Here is a 9,763-nt window from a genome sequence, read left to right as displayed (position 1 = left end):
ACTCGTGCAACTCCTCTCACCTTCCTCGTTTCTGTTTAGTGTCAACCTATCTAGGGACAGTTCTCTATTTCAAGTACTTCGATAGGCGTCCTCAGCGTCATACAACTGAGTGCTCTCAAGGCACTCATCCTCCCCTCTCCCTTGGGGTACTTGTTCTAGCCCCATTTCATCATATATTCTATCGATCGTCTCTCTGATGCTTCTGGTGTCAAAGTTATCTTCGATATTTGCGCCAGACGTGCCTGGTACTGAATCGTACTCAGGAAAAAATTCTTCGATGTCTTCCCATTCTACTACTGGATCTGGTTTTTTATCCTCTCTTTCCAGATATTCAAAATTGTGTCCTCTCTGTCTTCGCTTACATTCTATGTCGTCATCAAACTCACTGCGCTTCCTCGCTTCCTCTCTGATCCTATCTTCTTCCTGTTTCTTTGCATCTCTAGGTTCATTTCTCCTTCGTATTTCCTCATCCCTTCGTCTTTTTGTTCTCTTCTCCCTTATCTTTTGATCTTTTTCCTCTATTCTCTGTTGTTCCTGCCTATTCTGATCATTAGCTGCTCTTTGCTTGTGATCGCGTTTCCTATCTTGCTCTTCGCGATACAGCTATTTTTCCTGATCCTTTCGTCTCTCAATCCTTTTTCCTTTCTTTCTCTTTTGTTTGTGAATTGTCTGGCTCTCCCTTTTGTCTCACATCCTCAATGCCTTTACCATCGAGTTTCTATAGAATCTGACCTCTCATCCATTCGTTCTGTGTGAATGCCATCTCATCAGTTCTGTCCTCATCTCCTTTCCATCTTTTTCCCTCTCTATTCGTATCTAGAGATGTACTTGCTTGTGCCTGAGCTCCTTTTTTTTTCTCGTGCCTCTCCCTGTCCCTCGGGACTTTCGAGGAGATAGCTCTGTCTCGGTCTTTGTCTGGGTTTTCGTCACTGGCTTCGCTTTTTGTTTCAGACGAGGCGGGTTGTGCAGAAGGCATTTCACCCCCCACTGTGCATATGTTAAGTATCCAATCCACCGGTGGCTCCTTTTCCTTATCCTCCTGGTACATCTTCCAAAGCTCTAAACTAGCTAGGCGTTTGTCTAACTTTTTCCCAGTATATGTGGCGTGCAAATATGTCATCATGTGTGTTATGTTATTGTATTTTCCTATTCATGTTAATGTGTTATCTGATTCCTATCCTTTGTTCTACGGATGGAATCTTAGTCAGTGATGACATCAGAGCAATCTTGAGCATTGTGGTGGAATGTTATTTTTTGAGTTGTTCAGTTAGTGCTACTTGTGTAGATGGTTGGGGGTCTCTACTACCCAGCTTACCCTTACAAGCAATAAACTGTTTAACCTATTGGTTTCGCCTGGTCCATCGCTTTACATTGGCGACGAGGATGGGATGCGCTGTAGTAGGAGAGCAGCGACTGGAACAGGAGTAGTTGTCCGAAGCCGGACCGAGACCCCCAACTGCCAGGCCTACAGGAGAGGAGCTGCCCCCCCCTGGCCTGCGTCGTTGGATCATAAGGAAAGTGCGCCAAACCTTTTTCAAGCTTACCTTCCGAAGCCTCAGCTGGCTGCTGACTCCACCCCATCTGGCGGCGGCCCAAACGACCGCCGGATCGCGGAGAAGTCCCTCGTATGTGGTGACGTCGCACGCGCGATGCCTGTGAGCGGGGTGAGTGTCTTGGGGCACCCCAAATTGTTTTTGGCATCTGTGCATGTGCGTGCATTTTGAGGGTGGAGGACACGCGCGCGCTGCCTGCATGCGCGAAGAGCTCGTGGACAACAGAGCGAGCCTGTCTGCATGTTGTATGGTACGCGTTGCATCACATGAGCGGTCACGTGCGCGCGAGACAGCTCGGCTGCTTCAGGAATTCTCTGTGCACCGTGTAAGCGTCACATGCATAGGGAGGACTTAATTCCACATCACGTGAGCGGAAGCAGACGCGAGCTGTAACTGGATTGGGAAGTTTATTTCTGACGCTGCTGTTGCAGACCCGCGAGCACGTTTGCACACGTTGGATTTGGATATTATATGGCGAGACTGTTTGCCATGAGGTTTGAGGTGAGCAGTGCCTATACAGGAGGTGAGCATTGATTTTTGAAACATTGCCTGCTCAGGTAGCAAGTGAGTGACATTCTGTTTTTCGTGTTCGGTGGATTGGTGGCTGATTTGGAGAGCACTACAGACGTGGATTGGCGGCATGGCTTTATCTGGAATCCCAGGTCCGCAGATGTTTCTACCGACCCCGGGGCCCCGAGAATTATTTGGGGGCCCTGGAAAAAAAGGCTTTCTACATTATGTGAAAACCACATGTGGAAATGGCATGTCAGTAGAAAGAAAGGTGTCGATGCTTATGCATCTTCTTGGGTATGAAGGGCAACCAATCTTTTGAAACATTACCTGAATTGAGCGAATTGGGTGTTGAAGAGGGTATGAATGATTTTGATGCAACATTGGCAAAACTAGATAAACATTCTGAACTGAAGATAAGTACTGTGTTGAAACGCTATCATTTTGGTATGAGATCTCAGAATGAGGGTGAAACTGTAGAGGAATACATCACTGCGCTGAGGCATTTATCACTGAACTTCAAATTTGGTGTAAGTCTGGATGAACATATTAGAAATCAGTTCATGTTACACTGTGCCAATGACAAGATTAGGGAGGAAGTGTGGCTAAAAGATGACCCTTGATTAGATGAATTAATTGGGATTGCAAAAGAATTGAACATACTTTGAAATGTGTGGCAAAACTTGCTGTGAAAGAATCCAAAGCTGCCCAACAGGTTGAAGTCTTGAAAGTAGGTGACAGAAGGAAAGATACGGCCAAGAACAAAAAAGAAAAGGAAGGGCAAAACGGCCAGATCGGGCGATATGTATCAAAGCAAGGGTGGGAATAATGCCCAAATAGCAAACAAACCCGTACAAAAAGAAAATGTACAAGTGGGAAAAAGGAGAGAGGAGCGCCTGTGCTTTAGGTGTGGGAGTGCCCGCCACCTATCTAATTCTCCGATCTGCCCTGGAAGAAGAGCTATATGTAACGTCTGTAAAAGATGGGGACATTTTGCAAATTGTTGTGCCAATTACAGTGTTGGTGCTGGGAGGAGCGTTATGTTGGTTGAGGAGCCAGATGGACCAACCTCAGATGAATATGAAGGTTCAGAAAATGAAATTGTTACAGTAAATATGGTCCAATGTTCAGGAATTGATGAATGCGAGCATCCTTCAGCTTGGGTGGAAGTGAATGGTTGCCAAGTCAAAATGCTAGCGGGCTCATGTTCCAAAATCACTTTGATGTCAAAGGCTGTGTATGAAAATGTGCTGGGAGGTAGGATGAATGATTTTAGCCCGTCGGACAAGACACCTGGGGGCTATACTGGCAGTAGAATTGATGTGGTAGGATGTTGTCCTGCAACTTTTAAAATTAAAGACAGGGTTACACATGGTAAAATATATATCACCAAGAAGGGTGAGACGTTGTTGGGATGGAGAGAGCAAAGGGGACTATGCATTAAATTCGATCCTAATAGTAAAGAACAAGTGTTAAATGTAGAAGAGTATCCATGGATTGTAGTTTGGATGGTGGTTCTAAAAATTTCATTACCAAATTTCCAGATGTGTCTAACGACACCGTTGGTTGTTTAAAAGGGATGATTCACAAAATTGTGCTGAAGGACGGTTCCAGACCTGTGGCGGCAAAACTTAGACCTTTGCCGGTGTCATTGCGTGATGCTGTGAGAGTGGACTTGGAGAAACTGGAGAAAGCTGGCATTATTGAACCAGCGAAGGCGGTTGAATGGATTTCCCCTGTGGTTGTTGTGAAAAAGTCTGGTGGGGATTTGAGAGTATGTATAGACCTAAGAGAATTGAATTGATGTGTGGTAACCCCACACCCCAGCAGTGCAGGGCACCCTCACCAGGCCCCCACTCATGTCCCTCTACACCCCCACCCCCCAGCAGCCAGGGGCACCCTCCACCAGGACCCCACTCATGTCCCCCTGCACTCCCACCGCCCAGCAGTGCAGGGCACCCTCCACCAGGCCCCCACTCATGTCCCCGTGCACTCCCACCCCCCAGCAGTGCAGGGCACCCTCCACCAGGCCCCCACTCATGTGCCCCTGCACCACCAGCCCCCAGCAGTGCAGGGCACCCTCCACCAGGCCCCCACTCATGTGCAACTCATGTCCCCCTGCACCCCCACCCCCCAGCAGACAGGGGCACCCTCCACCAGGCCCCCACTCATGTCCAACTCATCTCCCCCTGCACCCCCACCCCCCAGCAGTCAGGGGCACCCTCCACCAGGCCCCCACTCATGTCACCCTGCACCCCCACCCCCCAGCAGTGCAGGGCACCCTCCACCAGGCCCCCACTCATGTCTCCCTGCAATCCCACCCCCCAGCAGTCAGGGCCACCCTCCACCAGGCCCCCACTCATGTCCAACTCATGTCTCCCAGCACCCCCACACCCCAGCAGTGCAGGGCACCCTCACCAGACCCCCACTCATGTCCCTCTACACCCCAGCCCCCAGCAGCCAGGAGCACCCTCCACCAGGGCCCCACTCATGTCCCCCTGCACTCCCACGCCCCAGCAGTGCAGGGCACCCTCCACCAGGCCCCCACTCATGTCCCCCTGCACTCCCACCCCCCAGCAGTGCAGGGCACCCTCCACCAGGCCCCCACTCATGTCCACCTGTACTCCCACCCCCAGCAGTGCAGGGCACCCTCCACCAGGCCCCCACTCATGTGCCCCTGCACCACCAGCCTCCAGCAGTGCAGGGCACCCTCCACCAGGCCCCCACTCATGTCCAACTCATGTCCCCCTGCACCCCCACCCCCCAGCAGACAGGGGCACCCTCCACCAGGCCCCCACTCATGTCCAACTCATCTCCCCCTGCACCCCCACCCCCAGCAGTCAGGGGCACCCTCCACCAGGCCCCCACTCATGTCACCCTGCACCCCCAGCCCCCAGCAGTGCAGGGCACCCTCCACCAGGCCCCCATTCATGTCTCCCAGCACCCCCACCCCCCAGCAGTCAGGGGCACCCTCCACCAGGCCCCCACTCATGTTCCCCTGCACCCCCACCCCCCAGCAGCCAGGGGCACCCTCCACCAGGCCCCCACTCATGTCCCCCTGCACCCACACCCCCCAGCAGTCAGGGGCACCCTCCACCAGGCCCCCACTCATGTCCAACTCATGTCTCCCAGCACCCCCGCCCCCCAGCAGTGCAGGGCACCCTCCACCAGGCCCCCACTCACGTCCCCCTGCACCCCCACCCCCCAGCAGCCAGGGGCACTCTCCACCAGGCCCCCACTCATGTCCCCCTGCACTCCCACCCCCCAGCAGTGCAGGGCACCCTCCACCAGGCCCCCACTCATGTCCCCCTGCACTCCCACCCCCCAGCAGTGCAGGGCACCCTCCACCAGGCCCCCACTCATGTGCCCCTGCACTCCGCCCCCCCAGAGGTCAGGGGCACCCTCCAACAGGCCCCCACTCATGTCCAACTCATGTCTCCCAGCACCCCCACCCCCCAGCAGTGCAGGGCACCCTCCACCAGGCCCCCAATCATGTCCCCTTGCACCCCCACCCACCAGCATCCAGGGGCACCCTCCACCAGGCCCCTACTCATGTCCCCCTGCACTCCCACCCCCAAGCAGTGCAGGGCACCCTCCACCAGGCCCCCACTCATGTCCCCCTGCACTCCCACCCCCCAGCAGTGCAGGGCACCCTCCACCAGGCCCCCACTCATGTCCCCCTGCACTCCCACCTCCCAGCAGTCAGGGGCACCCTCCACCAGGCCCGCACTCATGTCCAACTCATGTCCCCCTGCACCCCCACCCCCCAGCAGACAGGGGCACCCTCCACCAGGCCCCCACTCATGTCCAACTCATGTCCCCCTGCACCCCCACCCGCCAGCAGTCAGGGGCACCCTCCACCAGGCCCCCACTCATGTCACCCTGCACCCCCACCCCCCAGCAGTGCAGGGCACCCTCCACCAGGCCCCCACTCATGTCCCCCTGCACCCACACCCCCCAGCAGTCAGGGGAACCCTCCACCAGGCCCCCACTCATGTCCAACTCATGTCTCCCAGCACCCCCGCCCCCCAGCAGTGCAGGGCATCCTCCACCAGGCCCCCACTCACGTCCCCCTGCACCCCCACCCCCCAGCAGCCAGGGGCACTCTCCACCAGGCCCCCACTCATGTCCCCCTGCACTCCCACCTCCAGCAGTGCAGGGCACCCTCCACCAGGCCCCCACTCATGCCCCCCTGCACTCCCACCCCCCAGCAGTGCAGGGCACCCTCCACCAGGCCCCCACTCATGTGCCCCTGCACTCCGCCCCCCCAGCAGTCAGGGGCACCCTCCACCAGGCCCCCACTCATGTCAACTCATGTCTCCAGCACCCCCACCCCCCAGCAGTGCAGGGCACCCTCCAACAGGCCCCCACTCATGTCCAACTCATGTCTCCCAGCACCCCCGCCCCCCAGCAGTGCAGGGCACCCTCCACCAGGCCCCCACTCACGTCCCCCTGCACCCCCACCCCCCAGCAGCCAGGGGCACTCTCCACCAGGCCCCCACTCATGTCCCCCTGCACTCCCACCCCCAGCAGTGCAGGGCACCCTCCACCAGGCCCCCACTCATGTCCCCCTGCACTCCCACCCCCCAGCAGTGCAGGGCACCCTCCACCAGGCCCCCACTCATGTGCCCCTGCACTCCGCCCCCCCAGCAGTCGGGGGCACCCTCCAACAGGCCCCCACTCATGTCCAACTCATGTCTCCCAGCACCCCCGCCCCCCAGCAGTGCAGGGCACCCTCCACCAGGCCCCCACTCACGTCCCCCTGCACCCCCACCCCCCAGCAGCCAGGGGCACTCTTCACCAGGCCCCTACTCATGTCCCCCTGCACTCCCACCCCCCAGCAGTGCAGGGCACCCTCCACCAGGCCCCCACTCATGTCCCCCTGCACTCCCAATCCCCAGCAGTGCAGGGCACCCTCCACCAGGGCCCACTCATGTCCCCCTGCACTCCCTCCTCCCAGCAGTCAAGGGCACCCTCCACCAGGCCCCCACTCATGTCCAACTCATGTCCCCCTGCACCCCCACCCCCCAGCAGTCAGGGGCACCCTCCACCAGGCCCCCACTCATGTCACCCTGCACCCCCACCCCCCAGCAGTGCAGGGCACCCTCCACCAGGCCCCCACTCATGTCCCCCTGCACCCACACCCCCCAGCAGTCAGGGGCACCCTCCACCAGGCCCCAACTCATGTCCAACACATGTCTCCCAGCACCCCCGCCCCCCAGCAGTGCAGGGCACCCTCCACCAGGCCCCCACTCATGTCACCCTGCACTCCCACCCCCAGCAGTGCAGGGCACCCTCCACCAGGCCCCCACTCATGTCCCCCTGCACTCCCACCCCCCAGCAGTGCAGGGCACCCTCCACCAGGCCCCCACTCATGTGCCCCTGCACTCCGCCCCCCCAGCAGTCGGGGGCACCCTCCAACAGGCCCCCACTCATGTCCAACTCATGTCTCCCAGCACCCCCGCCCCCCAGCAGTGCAGGGCACCCTCCACCAGGCCCCCACTCACGTCCCCCTGCACCCCCACCCCCCAGCAGCCAGGGGCACTCTTCACCAGGCCCCTACTCATGTCCCCCTGCACTCCCACCCCCCAGCAGTGCAGGGCACCCTCCACCAGGCCCCCACTCATGTCCCCCTGCACTCCCAATCCCCAGCAGTGCAGGGCACCCTCCACCAGGCCCCCACTCATGTCCCCCTGCACTCCCACCTCCCAGCAGTCAAGGGCACCCTCCACCAGGCCCCCACTCATGTCCAACTCATGTCCCCCTGCACCCCCACCCCCCAGCAGTCAGGGGCACCCTCCACCAGGCCCCCACTCATGTCACCCTGCACCCCCACCCCCCAGCAGTGCAGGGCACCCTCCACCAGGCCCCCACTCATGTCCCCCTGCACCCACACCCCCAGCAGTCAGGGGCACCCTCCACCAGGCCCCAACTCATGTCCAACACATGTCTCCCAGCACCCCCGCCCCCCAGCAGTGCAGGGCACCCTCCACCAGGCCCCCACTCATGTCACCCTGCACCCCCACCCCCCAGCAGCCAGGGGCACTCTCCACCAGGCCCCCACTCATGTCCCCCTGCACTCCCACCCCCAGCAGCGCAGGGCACCCTCCACCAGGCCCCCACTCATGTCCCCCTGCACTCCCACCCCCCAGCAGTGCAGGGCACCCTCCACCAGGCCCCCACTCATGTGCCCCTGCACTCCACCCCCCCAGCAGTCAGGGGCACCCTCCACCAGGCCCCCACTCATGTCCAACTCATGTCTCCAGCACCCCCACCCCCCAGCAGTGCAGGGCACCCTCCAACAGGCCCCCACTCATGTCCAACTCATGTCTCCCAGCACCCCCACCCCCCAGCAGTGCAGGGCACCCTCCACCAGGCCCCCACTCATGTCCCCCTGCAGCCCCACCCCCCAGCAGCCAGGGGCACCCGCCACCAGGCCCCCACTCATGTCCCCCTGCAACCCCACCCCCCAGCAGTCTGGGGCAGCCTCCACCAGGCCCCCACTCATGTCCCCCTGCACCCACACCCCCCAGCAGTCAGGGGAACCCTCCACCAGGCCCCCACTCATGTCTCCCTGCACTCCCACCTCCCAGCAGTCAGGGGCACCCTCCACCAGGCCCCCACTCATGTCCAACTCATGTCTCCCAGCACCCCCACCCCCCAGCAGTGCAGGGCACCCTTCACCAGGCCCCCAATCATGTCCCCCTGCACCCCCACCCACCAGCATCCAGGGGCAACCTCTACCAGGCCCCCACTCATGTCCCCCTGCAGCCCCACCCCCCAGCAGCCAGGGGCACCCGCCACCAGGCCCCCACTCATGTCCCCCTGCAGCCCCACCCACCAGCAGTCTGGGGCAGCCTCCACCAGGCCCCCACTGATGTCCCCCTGCACCCACACCCCCCAGCAGTCAGGGGAACCCTCCACCAGGCCCCCACTCATGTCTCCCTGCACTCCCACCTCCCAGCAGTCAGGGGCACCCTCCACCAGGCCCCCACTCATGTCCAACTCATGTCTCCCAGTACCCCCACCCCCCAGCAGTGCAGGGCACCCTCCACCAGGCCCCCACTCACGTCCCCCTGCACCCCACCCCCCAGCAGCCTGGGGCACCCTCCACCAGGCCCCCACTCATGTCCCCCTGCACTCCCACCCCCCAGCAGTGCAGGGCACCCTCCACAGGCCCCCACTCATGTCCCCTGCACTCCCACCCCCCAGCAGCCTGGGGCACCCTCCACCAGGCCCCCACTCATGTCCCCCTGCACTCCCACCCCCCAGCAGTGCAGGGCAGCCTCCACCAGGCCCCCACTCATGTCCCCTGCACTCCCACCCCCCAGCAGTCAGGGGCACCCTCCACCAGGCCCCCACTCATGTCCAACTCATGTCTCCCAGCACCCCCACCCCCCAGCAGCCAGGGGCACCCTCCACCAGGCCCCACTCATGTCCCCCTGCACTCCCACCCCCCAGCAGTGCAGGGCACCCTCCACCAGGCCCCCACTCATGTCCCCCTGCACTCCCACCCCCCAGCAGTGCAGGGCACCCTCCACCAGGCCCCCACTCATGTCCCCCTGCACTCCCACCCCCCAGCAGTGCAGGGCACCCTCCACCAGGCCCCACTCATGTCCCCCTGCACTCCCACCCCCCAGCAGTGCAGGGCACCCTCCACCAGGCCCCCACTCATGTCCCCCTGCACTCCCACCCCCCAG

The sequence above is a fragment of the Ambystoma mexicanum genome, chromosome 1q (genome assembly GCF_040938575.1).
Source record: "Ambystoma mexicanum isolate Mex_15411 chromosome 1q, UKY_AmexF1_1, whole genome shotgun sequence".
Taxonomy (NCBI): Eukaryota; Metazoa; Chordata; class Amphibia; order Caudata; family Ambystomatidae; genus Ambystoma; species Ambystoma mexicanum.
This window is presented reverse-complemented; position numbering follows the sequence as displayed.